Below are 15,548 nucleotides of genomic sequence, written 5' to 3' on the forward strand. Positions count from 1 at the left end.
TATTTATATTGATTTTACTATTTTTGATTATTATTGATATTTATATTGTTTTTTTATATTATTATTGATATGTGTAATATGTTTGATTATTATTGATATTGATGGTAATATTTTTGATTATTATTGATAAAGATATTAATAGTTTTAATTATTATTGATATGTGTAATATTTTTGAATATTATTGATATGTGTAATATATTTGATTATTATTGATATCGCTATTAATATTTTTGATTATTATTGATATATATATTAATAGTTTAGATTATTATTGATATTGCTTTTACTATTTTTGATTATTATTGATATGTGTAATATTTTGATTATTATATTTGATTATTGATGTTAATAATCCTGATTATTATTGATATAGATATTAATAGTTTTGATTATTATTGATATTGATTTTACTATTTTTGATTATTGTTGATATTGATGTTAATATTTTTTTTTTTTTTTTTTATTGATATTTTTGAGTGGATGATCAGAACGTTGTGAAGAGTGGGAACGCCTAAGGGTAATATACGACCCGCACACACAGGCTTTGATGTCGGCTGCTGAGTCACGTAATCATAACCGCAATCCACCGTCAGCTGCCGTTCCTTGGCGCAAGCAAATCCGCGGCCAGCCGTCTGACCTCGTTGCTTGTTGTCTGGCTCCGTCGAGACTTCGTCACTCATCGCCCAGACAACGTCCGGATTTGGTCGCTAGTCTCAATATCAATAATAATCTAAACTATTAATATCTATATCAATAATAATCAAAAATATTAACATCAATATCAATTATCATAATCAAAGATATTAATATCAATATTAATAATAATATTATACATATCAATTATAATCAAAAAATGTATATAAATATCAATAATATTCAAAATATTAAAATCAATATCATTAAAAAATCCAAACTGTTATATCAATATCAATAATAATCAAAAATACTAACATCAACATATCAATAATGATCAAAATATTATCATCAATATCAAAAATAATAAGATATCAATATCAATAATAATCAAAATATCAATATCAATAATAATCAAAAATATTAACATCAATATCAATAACAATAAAAAATATTAATATTTTTTATTATTATTGATATTTCTTTTTATATGAAATTCAAAATTGCATCGTGTCGGAGAGTCTATTTAAATCGAACTGACGTCAAAAAATGTAAAAAAGTTTTAAATCGTGGACCATCGTTTCAATGCCACAGGTACTCGCAAACGACCCGCCATCAACAGTCAACATCCGTCACCCTCCGGACAAAATTCGCAAGTCACTGCCGCACCGTTGTTTTTTCGTCAATGGTCGTTGACAACGACTACCAACGAAATTGTGACGACCTCAAAACGACTAAAGACGGCTTCGCACGGTATGGAGACGTCAAAGAAATGAGGGTTGCGGTCTCCAACGAAATCTGAACGGAATCACAGCTACTTATTTTGCCGTCACAAAATTTTCAACATGTTGAAATTTGCAGACGAACGCGACGAATAATTTCGGTTGTTTGCGGTCGCTAACGGATTCGTCAGCGACAATTAACGGCAACACACGATGAGTGGCGGTAAATTCAAAATTGCAATTCGCAGCTTAACGTCGCTTGCCGGCCACCCCTATTCGTTACAGTGTGACCAAATGTAAACAAATGTATTTAGGCCAAAATATCACAATTGATTTGAATATGTTATCTTCATAATTTATTACATGCAAAAAACCATAATGTTTTGAGCCAAATGTGGACATCATTCGGGTATATTTCCTTTATGTACCATTCAATATTCACAAATATCACATGCATCGCTTGTACACATTCCAACAAAGGATTTTAACCGGTGTCTTTCACGCGTAATCAGTAGCGTAGTACAGTCCAATCAAATGTTGTCATCATCATATTTGATGGAAGCGCATTGTCCAACATGATCATCCTCTCGTTGCAGTGTTTGTGGTTCTCATGAATATTTGACAAACAAGCCAATGGTGATCCAATTGTATTGGCCTGTGACGGGATATGTAAATTGGGTGATGATGTCACAGCTCATTATAGTTTGTCACTCGGTATGTGGTAACTTGTTGTAATGTAGGTCGTCTTAAGTAATTACACTGCTTCACCATGATGCGGATATAGCCATCAATATCTTTATTACCAAGTTGAACTTTTCAGTTTTTAAACTTTATATGAATGACGTTTTCCATAAATTATAGTAACTCTGTAACTGAGCGAGCCATATCCCCTCAGACACCACCTGCATCGCTTGCTTTTCAATCTTATTTTGCAATCATTGTGCCCCCTCGATCAACTTCGGATTGAGAAAGTTTCTCCTTACTCCTTACGCATTTGTTTTACCATGTCGTTTCTTTCAAAAAACCCTAAATTACCGTAAACCCGTCTTGTCTCTTTGACTGTCTGCTGTCTTTAATCTTTGTTCTTTTGTCCTTTGTGTATATACGTAATGTTGGTCTGTATAACCAGTGGTCTACTAACCAGGGCCCTTAGTTCGAAAGTGACCACAATTAACGATGATTGAATTTGAAATGTTGCCCGCTTAAAAATGTACCTGGTAGGCCATTGCTCGTAAGCTACAATGCACAAGATATTTTTGACTAAAAAGCATCTGTATACATTAGCATGATACCACTTTAAGCTGTTTAAGCCCACAACTGGGTTGTACATGATGTTTTGTTTGAAAAACTAACAAATGATCACATCAAACAACCGTGACCGTGACCCTCAAAAGAGACCCCCAAAAGACCCCATAGGGTTGCATAGGGGGCAAAAGTTAATTTCATTCCAATAACAGTTTCAAACATGTCAAATTACGCGTCTGGCCCCATGGATCCCAGAAATGTAATGCTTGTGTGTGTACGACCTGTTGTTAAGAATTTATGGGGCACAAAAGGTCACAGGTCGATTTGCTTATTGTGTATGGGTTAAAAGTCAAAGTTACTCAAATTTTCGTAAAAGTTGTGGCAAATTATTCGCCTAGTTAAGAGGTTTCAGAAAAGATTAGTTTGCACTATCTGCGATTACTAGTTAGCATGTTACACACCGACATCGCTCGGTTAATAATTACGCTATACAGCAAGAGACACTGAAATGAATACACGGGATCGATACACGTGGATGTGCTATGCACGATTGATATTCAGACGATAAATCTTTGGATACCGGGTTTGAAAATGATGAATATCTCCCGTAAATGATTTTGTATAAAGATACCAGATGTGGTTCCTTGCACTTGAATGTATATTTTAACAGATATGATAGTCGTTAGTTTGCGCTTTGAGATACTAGCTTGCGTCTTGAGTCAAAAACTGACCATAATTTTGATTTATATGTGCCGAATTATATAGCGCAGTGTATATAGGCCAATCGTGAAGGTAGTCTAAAACCATATGACCTATGGTGTACCATGCTCGACTAACACACAGCGAGGACAGTAAGCGGCCTAATCGGGGCTATTGTCAGTAGCCTTAGTCAGATGTCCTTCGGCCCATGATGCGACACAAAACAGGTCGATTTAAAATGGCTATGCGTGGCGGTGGATTCACCCTACCATGGCGATTTCTGCCATGAAGATATCAGGGCGATGACACTGTGTGTTACACATCAAAGTGTTAAAAATATGTAGGATTCCATAGGAATCAATTGTATGTATCTTCTGAACTTGACATCGCAAATAATAAAAACTTTTCCTGAATCCCTTTAACTTGAGGAACATTTTGCATCCATATTTACGAAAATCGGAGCAACTTAAATTTTTCAACCCTGTTTTGACCTTGGACCTACTGAGCCTCATAACTTGGTAATTCATGTCCTACGCGCAAATATGTTACATTTTTGTGATCCTTAGACCCAGAAGAATAATTTGACATGTTTTTTAGTAAATTTGGAGTTTTTATATTTGCCCCCTATATGAACACGGGTTGGGGGTAATTTTTTAGGGTCACGGGGTTCCAATATGGCTTGGCAAACAAAATATTTGAATTCAGCATACCCGAATGAACCAAAATAATTTGGTTGCCAACTTTTACGCGAACTTGCCGCTAGGTGCTTAAATAAGCACATAATTATTTCCAAATAGAACCAGTCTAAATAGACAAAAACGGATCATACGGTGGTGCACTGCAACGTTAATTTTATGTTGCTCATTTGTCATACTGAATCACTTTTCAATAACTGATATACCGCCCTCTGGAACTCCAGCAGCATGACCAGAGAGAATTCAGTCTTAAGCTGAATTTATACTCCACCACTGAGCGACTAGCGATTGGTTTCTAGCCAATGAGGTACTGCGCTTCTTGTTGCGTCGGGAAAATCGTGCTACCAATCGCTCGTCGCTCAGCGATGGAGTATAAATTCAGCTTTATAAACTGTATATAGCATTTTGATTGATCGACTATTCTGAAAACTTTGCAACAGGTTGTAAAATCATTATATTTTTCAAACATACACACTTAGCATGGAAGAAAAAAATCACCTTAACACTTTACATGTTGAAGACACAACTATTTTGCGTTTATAATATAGGTTTTCCTGGCCAATTTCGTAACTTGTGCGTTCGATTTAATAAAAGTGTCATTCGTTTTCGCGCAAGATTGAATGATCTCAACGAATCCTGATTTCTTTTTTCGCATTATGAGCAATCGATTTCATTTTAGTTCAATCAAATTAATGTATGATCAGAACAATTCATTATTGTGAATTCAATTTCGTTCTCGAATGTTTCAATTTCACCATTAGACGTCTAATTTAAAGAAATAGGCAATCAATTTCGCCAAAGATGCACGGGGACTGCGAAACGTTGTTAATCCTATTTTCAATTTCATGCATTGACAATCTAATTAGCGAAAAGGAATTCAATTTGAAATTATGCGCATTTTCAAGTATACTGACATAGGCCTATTATAGGCCCTACGTCTACGTTGCAGCAGAAAAAAGTGAGTAGGCCTAGCCCTATGTAACACAGAATAAACACACAAATGTTTTAATGGGTAATGCTTGTAATGAGAAGTATACTTTAGGTACAGTGTTCATTTACAAACAATTCGAATACGAATGTAACATGTTAATATTGTTTTAAACACATGAACGCATTAAAATATGTTTAAAACGTCGCTGCACGTTCCGGTGTTAGCAATACCGGTATTAACACTTTAACATGTCAGTTAATCCAGTAGGCGTAGCGTCATAGGGGCACAGGCGGGGTGGGGGCACGTTCCCCAATCGATCTGAAATTTTTAAATCCCACAGGAAAATTGGCGAAAATGGCTTGTGCCCCCCCCAATCAGACCCGGTGTCTCCCCCTTCATGGTCGGTGCCCCCCCCCCGAATAAAAATTAATAAAATATTATACAATAGGCCTATAGTTCAGATTTTCACACAATGAAATGGACACGAAATGGGTCTAATTAAACAGGTTGTGATGTGAAGGATATGTTTATAAGTCGACTGCAAAATATATGCTTAGCTATTTAATTTCTGGATGTTGTTTTGACTGTGTTCATTCAGTTTTTATTCTTATACGATACATATATATTATACAATTAAAAATACGAAGATTTAAAAAAGACCTATCGTAAGAAGAAGTAGCATTAACTTAAAGGAAGAGTTTCATTATATTTTTATAATTTATATGATTAACTAGACTGAGCTTGATTGAACTTTGGGACATACATCACTTTGGTTTCTGAACTAAACCGGGGAAAATGCTTTTAATTATATATATAATTAGTTATAATTCATTTTCTTTTTACTAGGCCTATGCATACGGCAATTTTAAACATTACTTAAAAATATGTTTTCCTTCACATTTAATATAGCAACGTGCTTGTTTGAACAATGTTGACGATACATGTATCTAATGTTCAATATAATTATAAACACGATAAATAGCATTTTTTTGACCATTGTAAAATATTTAAGAACTTCTGGATTTTTGCGAATTCGATTGAACATTTTTCCATTTTGTTTCCGCATATATGAATTTGAATTTCCAAATAGGCTCTGAATTCAAGGCCACGTGAATTTGATTGCACAATTTGCGAAATTTGCTGCACAATGTGCGAAATTGGGTGCCCTATTTAGAATTTTAAATGCGTATTAAATGAAATAGATTGCACATTTGCTAAATTGAAATCGAGAATGTAAGCGTTCATTCAATTTCGCGCGAAAAGGAATGACACTTATACTAAACTGAACGACCAAAGTTTGAAATTGGACGGGAAAACCTATACTACAATACTGTTAAGAACAATGCATCAATTTATTGAACAATGCATGGTGGTAACTACCCCGCAAACAAAAAAACGTTTTGGACATCATTCGCAAAAGGTTAGGGAAGGTTACCAAAAAAAGTTTAAATGTCGGGCCCGGCCCCCCAACTCAACACAAAAGTTGACAACCATGAGAGTTACCAAATCTTTCAAAAGCCCCCTTTTGCAATGATTTTTCATCAAATTTACCCCTTTTTCATGCAAAATCCTTTTTTGCGGTTTTCAATGACTAGAATTTCAAACACCCGTTTTCAATGATTAGAATTTCAAACACCCCTTATCAATGACACTAAATATTGACATAAAATTTCTGGATTTTCTCAATTACCACTTTTATCAAAATTTTGCGGACAGTACAAATTAAATACCCATATTATACTCATTTCACTGTCAAATTTCACGGACAGTGCAAATTAAATACCCCCTATTTTGCCAATTTCAAGGTCCTTGCTACTGGTAAAAAAATAACCCCTTTTACGCGCAATTTGGTAACTATCATGGTTGTCAACTTTTGTGTTGAGTTGGGGGGGCCGGGATGTCGGGGTATATAAAGGGTATAAAATGTTATCATAATATTCAAAAACATTCGTTGATAACCTACTGCAATTATTCTAACATAATGTTCTTTAAGTGTTGCCAAAATATTTGGCAACAAATGATTACACAAAATATTTAACAATAATATTTTGAAAACATTTTAAAAATATTGCTGTAGTGTGTTTTTTATACAAAACGTTTTCTTAACCTTTATATAACCTGACATTTTTGGAATTCTCATGACCATACGAGTATTTTGATAAATTACTTGACATAATTGGAGCATTCTGAAAATTTGACCCCATGTGACCTTGATTGACCCCTCCATGGAGTGCCCGGAAGTTTCAGGAGGTGATCCCAAGCTAAATATATCCAGAATCAATTAAGGGATCTAAAATGAGCGTTTATTGCGTTTCGACAGTATTTTTGTGGGACATGAGAGCACCTCAGACCTATCGAATTGCATTCTGAATACGAAGCATGTCTTTCTGATATCAAATAATTTTCATTTTTGAAAATCACAATATAATACAAATTTTATGACAAATTATAAAAAATTGATATTTTTCAAATTTTTGATATATAACAGTCCTCGAAGTAATTATATAAATCTAATGACATATTCTTAAAGTGTATGTAGCAGGGAGGAAAAAGCCGACAGTCAATTGAACATTTTGACCTTTCATATTGAAGAAATGGATTTTTTCCCAAAAGACCTAATTTTTTTGGTGTTTTGGGAAAAAAAATCATATCTTCAATACAAAAGGTCAAAATTTTCAATTGATCGTCGGCTTTTCATCCCACCTACATACACTTTAAGTATAAATCATCAGATTTATAAAGTTTACTTCAAGTACTGTTAAATATCAAAAATATCAATTTTTAATGATTTGCCATAAATGTGTATTAAATTGCAATTTCAAAAATCAAAATTATTTGATATCAGAAGGACATTCTTCGTATTCAGAATGCAATTCGATATGTCTGATGTGCTGTAATGTCCCACAATAAATACTGTCCAAACGTTCATACCCCAGCCCTTAAATGAGTCTCAAATCTTTGTTCTATGATTTGGTTACGGGGTCTACAGGCTGGTCCTTTACTAGAAGTGGCTACTAGAGCATTGCAAATAATGCAGTGACGCTGGTCCGCAATAATTATCCTAGATTGACTGGGCAGCTCTGGGCCAGAATTACCACTGGCCTCTACCGGTCTAGAAGGTTTCGTGGGTGTAAACATGGTAGTGATGGGTAGGTTCTACCCACGAGCCTAGCAAGATCGGCAGCCGGGAGCAAAGACTTAATACATGCAATGATAAAAACAGTCCAATAAATGATTTTGAAATAAACCAAACTTTCGTTAACTTTCTCCTGTCTTTCACCTAGCACTAGCGATGTCTCTCACAAACTTTTTCAATGGAACTTAATGCTAATGACGTAAAGAAATCGATTTGGTAATTTCATATCGATATCGGCTCCTATTGAAACTACTGTTGTGTTCAATAAACTAGGGCGGTACTACTTTTGGCTTTCCATGACGACATCGTTTGATTGACATTCTATGCTTTTATGACTGAATTCTACACCTGGTCTAAATATGGAGATTAGACTCTTTTCTTTTCCTCCTTTACTCCTAGTAAATGCCAACAATTAAACTGCTGCTCTCTAATATTAAGCTACATGTATTTGCCCTTAACAGGATCTAAAGTAATATAGAATAAGATATGTGAATACCAAAGTGTTCCTTTTCCATAGAACTAATCTCCATTCTAAAGTTAGGCTTGGTCTAACTTGTTTCGTGCATACGGGCAGGAGTGTTTAGTAAGTGTTTTTTCCCACACAATGAATTACACAGTTAAAATCAATGTAAACAAATCTTCCGTGAAATTATGCACTTTTTCTAAAAGAAAAAAAGGTTACTCGTAGGCAGCTGAGACAATAGAAGCAAATTAGTTCGATCTTGCGATCGACCAGCGATGGCTGGTCGATTCTTATTATTTTTGAAATCGATTAATTTACTATATGCTAATTGTGAAAACATGACAAGAATCTTTTGCCTGTATTGATATTGTCCAATTGATCATTATTGTAAAACTTTTTGGCTAAAATCGATATTTACTTGCTAAATTCTTCTTACGAAGACCAATGCATTCTCTTCCTCGGGTTAACGATACGTAGCATCAAATTGATTGGGGTAATTGTTGGACTATCCTTTCGGACACATTCTAATGTGCATTTTCTATCTGTCTACAGACTAATATAGGGTCCACAACTTATAAGTTCCCCCTAAATACTTTTTAAAATAAATCGAAAAATATTTACCGAAATGCAAAGGTGTAAAAAGGTTTGGGTAGCGGTATTTTGTTTTACACATATGGACCAAATTATAGCGTCACACGTCATTGCGTTCAGTCACAATGGTTCATTATGTAAAAAAAAGAAAGAAATGAGATCGCCTGCATGACACGCAGTACCATTTACTAATTGTTAATTTCAAACTTTTGGCCCGTATTAAATCAATACAATACAGTATATAGGTATATTCCTGTGTCTGAGAAAACCGGACTGCTATGGACTCAGGTGCCACTTTTAAAACGGTCTCTTTTTTACACAATTAACCATTGTGACTGAACGCAATGACGCAAATAGGGCTATACATATCTTTTTACATTTTTACATTTTGTAAAATATTTTTTGACTTATTCTAAAAAAGTATTAGGGGGAACTTATAAGTTGCGGACCGTATATAACGACATTGTAGTATATTGGGCACTACTATTAACTTAACTAGCAAATTCAATGTCCTAATCAACTCAATTTTTGAAAATAAAGCTTCTTTTTCTAGATATCTATTGAATCAAGAAAATCTTAATGCTTTTCGTGCTGGTAATATTCTTCTACATAAAACTTCCAAGTTTTGAGATATTTTCTCAAAATTTCTATCTTGAGAACCACTGAACCAATACTTGGGTTGTTTGTACTTATATTAATGCATTCATCATGCTAATTCCAAATATGGTCATAAAATGTACAATTCTAAACTTTTTGAATTTTTAAAAGAACATTCCGTATAGTGAAGGTTTATCATATTAATGTAAACTCCAGTACATTTAAATAAAGAGGCACATTTGTTCATGGATGGATAATAATCAGCATGAGACAGGCAAGTCCTGAACAGTAGTTTTCATCCTTGTTAGGAGTACAAAGATACATTGAGACATCAACAAGAAACACACATTTGAAAGTTTTCAACCTTATAACATACATAGTTTAAAGGGCACGATTTGTCATGTAAGATACCATGACCAATAAATTGTATTGAATATAATAAATGCAACTACAAAAATGACTCTGGCAAATCTATCCAGTTTATCAGCTGTAAGATGCGAAAGATGTCGCGCTATGAATGTTTCATGGTGACGACGGGTAGAGTTTTGATTGTAGGTTGTCGAGGGTCCTGCGTTGCGGTTACGTGATTTGATACTAGCCCGAACATTCCTTGCGTACTTTGTACTTGCTAATGAACGAAGCGTAGTTCCAGGCGGAAGTATTTCAGCCTATAAAAAGAGGTTAAAAGAAGGGCCGATCCGGTCAAGTGTGTTAGTTATCTACCTAAATGTACAGATATAAAATATAATATCGCAAACAACCCAGCAAAACATTTTCGTCATCATTCGCTAAAGGTTAGAAAAGGTTGCCAGAAAACGTTTAAATGTCGGGTTATATTAAGCATATCAAAAGGTATAACAAGTTTTGGGATAACTTACTGTAAATATTCTAACATAATGTTGTTTAAGTGTTGACAAAATATTTGGCATGAAATGTTTGCAAACAAATATTTTACAATAAGATTTTGGAAACATTTTAAAATATTTTGTAGTGTGCTTTCATACAAAACGTTTTAAAACGTTTTCTTGAACTTTATATAACCCGACATTTAATGTTATTAAAACAATTGTACCAAAACCAAAAGTTCAATTTATAACCTGTTAAAAACGTCTTAAAAACGTTTTATGTTTGCTGGGAAGTTCCGCGTTCAAAAGCATTCACCCACCCATGTAGTCAAAATCATGCCTGTACTCACCCCACACATATTCTTAACCGAAATTCGTTGTTTTGCTGGTAATACAGTACCTTGCATTTGTTTCACTCCATCGGTTGACGCAAATAAAGGTTGACAGATAATTACACAGAGTAAAAAGGCACCTCAACACCCCTGCACACTCGAAAATAAATGTTTATGTAAACGCCCGCAACCGGGGACGCACACACACGCGTCTGAAAAAACGCCATACAACCGGACACATACTCATTTAATTTTTTACTATCCAATCGGGCCGCATTAGAGAAATCACCACCCAACACCACACACACACCTTTTTGTCTGTCTTGTATCCAGTCAATAAATCTTAGATATCTATCGTTTATACCGGCTTACCTACCTCAGCTGGCATTGTACCACCCTGGGCTGTTAACGCCTTTACCTAAATTTCAAAGTGAAAGATCTGAATTAGTATTAAGTTAATAAGGGTACACTTTTAAAATGTTTTAAGAAATTAAAACTTAGTAAATGGTACTGTATGCCATGCCGACGATCTCATTTCTGTCACCGCTACTGTAACAGTGAACTGTGGGGTGAACGTGGTAATTAAGTTTTACCAGGTAAGTTGAGTTATCTCCTAAAAAAAGTTGAATCATCACAACAATACCAAGCTTTGATAAAGTCAGTGGTTCACAAGAAAAACTAGTAAGTTTTCTTCAAATTGGTTTGACAAAAGAAAAATTCTCTTAAGTATCCTACTTTTTTTTATATCTATTCCGCAACTATACTTTTGGGACTTACTCTGAAGCGTAACTGGCGAGAAACTACTTCATTGGTATCCGAGATACTCACCATCTTACTCCGCAGAAAATGTAGAGTAAGTTGCCAAGTAAATAATAATAGTACTTACTAGACTAGTAACTTTTACGCCGATTTGGGCGTCACAAAATGCGAGATACTAGACTAGTAACGTACTCAGAAAATACGCAAATTTGGTACACTCAACAGTAAATCATTCAAATGCTCTCACCATAGTCCAGTAAAAGGCTTTTTCTTACCCTTTGGTGTGAAATTAAGTATTTAAACATTTTCTTGTTTAAAGTTGATGCCTTACATGTTGAGAGGTAAAAACTGACAAATGCCAAGGGGGCAACAGTTTTCTTTTCTTCCCTATTTCACATTCTTTAATTCATTTTAAGTTGTCTTCTTTCCCGCTTTCCTCTCTTTCCTCCAAGAAACATTAAATGGTAGAAATGTCAGAAGTACGAGTTACCCTTCATACTTAAGAGTAATTGATTGCAATGCTGGCGCAAATTACCCGCTCCACTGACTCAATTTACCCGCGCCATAGGTAAGGTGGGTCACATTGTAATTATTTTAACCGTTTCCTGTCGGTTAACCTTAAGAAAATTACCAAGCTGATATGGTGTCCCTTCCAAGTGAACTGTTGTAGGGATTCTACATTTCGAGGGTTGAGAACCAGAAAGGCTTAACTCGCAATGAAAACCATTGTTAATTAATTGTTCAATCTCGCCGATTAACTCTGCGTCGTCTCGGCGCATTTCGATGGCTCTCCTGCGGCTTGCAGTTTCAAGCCGCAGTACGCCGACAATTAATATAGCGTAGCCACATCCTGGTTGCGAAATCGCGAGCAGTTATGGGCATCGAGTTCGCAACATCTTGCCATCTTCTTGTTCTGCGGTTTGTCATTCATTACTATAAACCTTTATATTAATGTTTATTGTAGTACACTTGAGTTTACTCACCGTGAGCAATTTACGGATCAGTCGATATATAATCTGGCAAAGAATCAACGCACTCAAGGACACTAATTTGTAAGGGTATTGTTTTCAAGTGTTATAAGCCGGTTGCGAGAAATGCAGGAGTTGGGCCGATCAAGCCGATGAATGGGTGACTGAACATGGCTTTTCATCGAGCAGACTCACATTTTGTTAGTTACATACCGCAACAGTACTTTATTTCTCAGCATGTGCATCGGCATGGATCTACGGCTTAGGTTCCGGGCACGCCGAAGAGTTAATCGGCGAGATTGAGCACCCAAGCCTAAGACTTTCTGGTTCTTAACCCTCGATGTTCTCTGTACTGAATGATGCAAAATGTAAAAGTGGCTCAAACTAACCCAATCTCTCCGAAAAAAGAAAACATGTATGACTGCAGATGAATGCACTGTGATGTAAACATTGTTACATCACATGTTAATCATGGTATATCAGACATCGACCCTGTTTGGGACAACCTCCTAACCCCCCGGAACCAAGGGGGCGCCACCACATCTTCAAGCTTGACGTCATCTACATCTATGACGTCATCGGATGTCATTCAACAGCATCACTAGCAACAACAAATCTTCAGAGCAATAACATCCGCTGAAGACGCCGGTTGATCCGGTGAAAGCGCTCCGGTGAGTGTACTAAAATTGAGTAGCGTAGAAGTCTAAATTGCTTCCTATTTACGTTTACCGCTACGTATGAATATACATAATTATATGGTATATCAGGTAATATAATCATTGCACCTGTTTCAGTGGTTAAACTAGACTGCGGAACTCAGTCCTCAATGATAGTCAGTCATTTATCTTTTGGTGTTATATGACTATCATTTGAGGACTGAGTTGATATGATATATCTTCCAAGGAGCAATTTCAGACAATAGCTGGGGATTTACTGGGGCAGAGGTTATCTATTGAATCCTTTCATGACCACTGAAGCATAGTCAAGTCTGCCAAGGACACTCGGCACGAATTGAATGACCATGTCAACTCTCGACAAAAGAATGCATGCATGTCAAAGGTCATACGACACCAATTTGGTGTTTGTTATGCTCCTCGAAATTAGTACCTTAAAGTCTATGTCTGTGGTTAAACCAGAAACCTGTGTATTAAAGACACAATAATATATTTACATTATTTCAAATAAATAGAGAAATAAGCTACATGTATTTGAATAGGGCTTCAACTTTGTCAATACTGCTGTTTTCTTCGTTTTGTTTTGTTTTGTTTTGGAAAATGGTTTCATTTAAAAAATACCCAATGACAATTTGAATAACTTATTCTTCACTTTTTAGGCAATTTACAAACCATTGTAATTATTTCACACTTTCGCTGGGATCACTGAATAGGCCTTCAACTGAGCTGCGTGTTCGTAAGTGCTTGGGTCAATGTAACGTCGAATATTCACCTTCGTAATAATATTGACGGATCTTATGTGTTCTGTAATATGATACTACATGCATACTAACTGTCCCTAGAGCTCCTAAATTATGGACAAGTTTACATCTTCATATAAGTTTCCCGGTTTATTTAGCATTTTACTTACCATTTTTCTTTCTTGTAATACGATAAGATAATTGGCCAAAGCGTACTCCATTAGAGATAAAAACACAAATATAAGACACACGGCGAGCCAGACGTCCACTGCCTGTGAAAAAAACAATCGGAAATCGTTTGATCTAACGTCAATAATTGTATATTTATACAAAATGAAAATATATATTTTCAGCGACCGATCAATGTTTACTTTTGCTGCCGGGAATTCAGCTTTTTGGGTTCAAACAATTTGCTCTAAACAATTCCTTCCACAAATCGTGTTCCTCTTTTTTCCTAAAAAGAAATTATTATAGAGGATATTATTCCTGGCATGTAAATATTGATATCGGTCATCAAGCAGCAGAAAGAGCATCATATGGATCATGAATATTTCAAAAAAGCGCGTTAGGAAATAAAATATGATGCAATGGTTAATTAAAGTTTAGTAGTAATTCTATTTCTTTTGGCATAAATAATAAATCAAAGGAACAGATAGCTATTCTGGTTTTAAACAGTTCAGGTCAAATTACAGACGGCACGATGTTTTACATGTACTATATATGTGACACGATCTGGACCATGGGGGCCAAAGGAGGCATTTTTGAAAATTGAGTTACTATAACTATTACCTTATACAAACATTACGCTATCATATACTGAAAACATCAAAGGTCTGGCATACTTGGTTCTAAAGTTATGAAGTTTTGTGATGTCTATTTTCTTATGTATTTTATTGTTTTTTACTCCATATTTTTGCCTTTATCTCAATTTCAAATTTGCCGCCTTTGGCCCCCATGGACCAGATCGTGTCACATATATCGGTTACATTTATTTAAGTGAGATTATTTTCGGATAGGACAGTAACCTACATGAAGTAATAATTATGTATTCAATTCCAAAGGCGAAGTTCAATAACACCAATTCAACAATCGTAGCTCAATAATTTACTTCAGATTAGGGAGTATTCAAAGGTTATTTAAGTTAAAAGGCTGTTCTAATAAGTCACTTTTTCATTCTTGTAATAATGTGGACCGTAATCAATTTATTTCTCTTAAAGCAAAATGCTACTTAAAATCGTAGCTCAATAATTCACCTCTGATTATGGAGTGTGAGTTTTTCATGCAAATGTCACTTTGTGAGTGTACAAACACAATAAAGATAAAGGACTGTGCCCAGACATATTTGGTCTAATCTAGTAAGTCACGATTTTTCAATCTTGTAATTATATGGACCATAGTCCATTAATTTCCCCTAAAGCAAAAATACTACTTAGAACCAACTTGTTATTATTGCCACAACCAACTCGAGCGGTTGGATTTGTGGGCACGTTGTTCCCTTTTATACAATTTCGGATGAT

General features: G+C 35.2%; 1 long non-coding RNA gene across 1 annotated transcript; it reads right to left on the reverse strand.

The window, feature by feature from the left end:
• Positions 1 to 10,181: 10,181 nt before the first annotated feature.
• On the reverse strand, positions 10,182 to 14,299 carry LOC140143570 (uncharacterized). The gene is made up of 3 exons (XR_011857765.1): positions 14,202 to 14,299; positions 11,267 to 11,308; positions 10,182 to 10,381 (listed from the first exon to the last, which is right to left on the reverse strand). It is a non-coding gene; the product is annotated as an uncharacterized lncRNA (long non-coding RNA).
• Between the last annotated feature and the right edge of the window lie 1,249 nt (positions 14,300 to 15,548).

This window comes from Amphiura filiformis, unplaced genomic scaffold (assembly GCF_039555335.1).
Source record: "Amphiura filiformis unplaced genomic scaffold, Afil_fr2py scaffold_23, whole genome shotgun sequence".
Lineage (NCBI taxonomy): Eukaryota > Metazoa > Echinodermata > Ophiuroidea > Amphilepidida > Amphiuridae > Amphiura > Amphiura filiformis.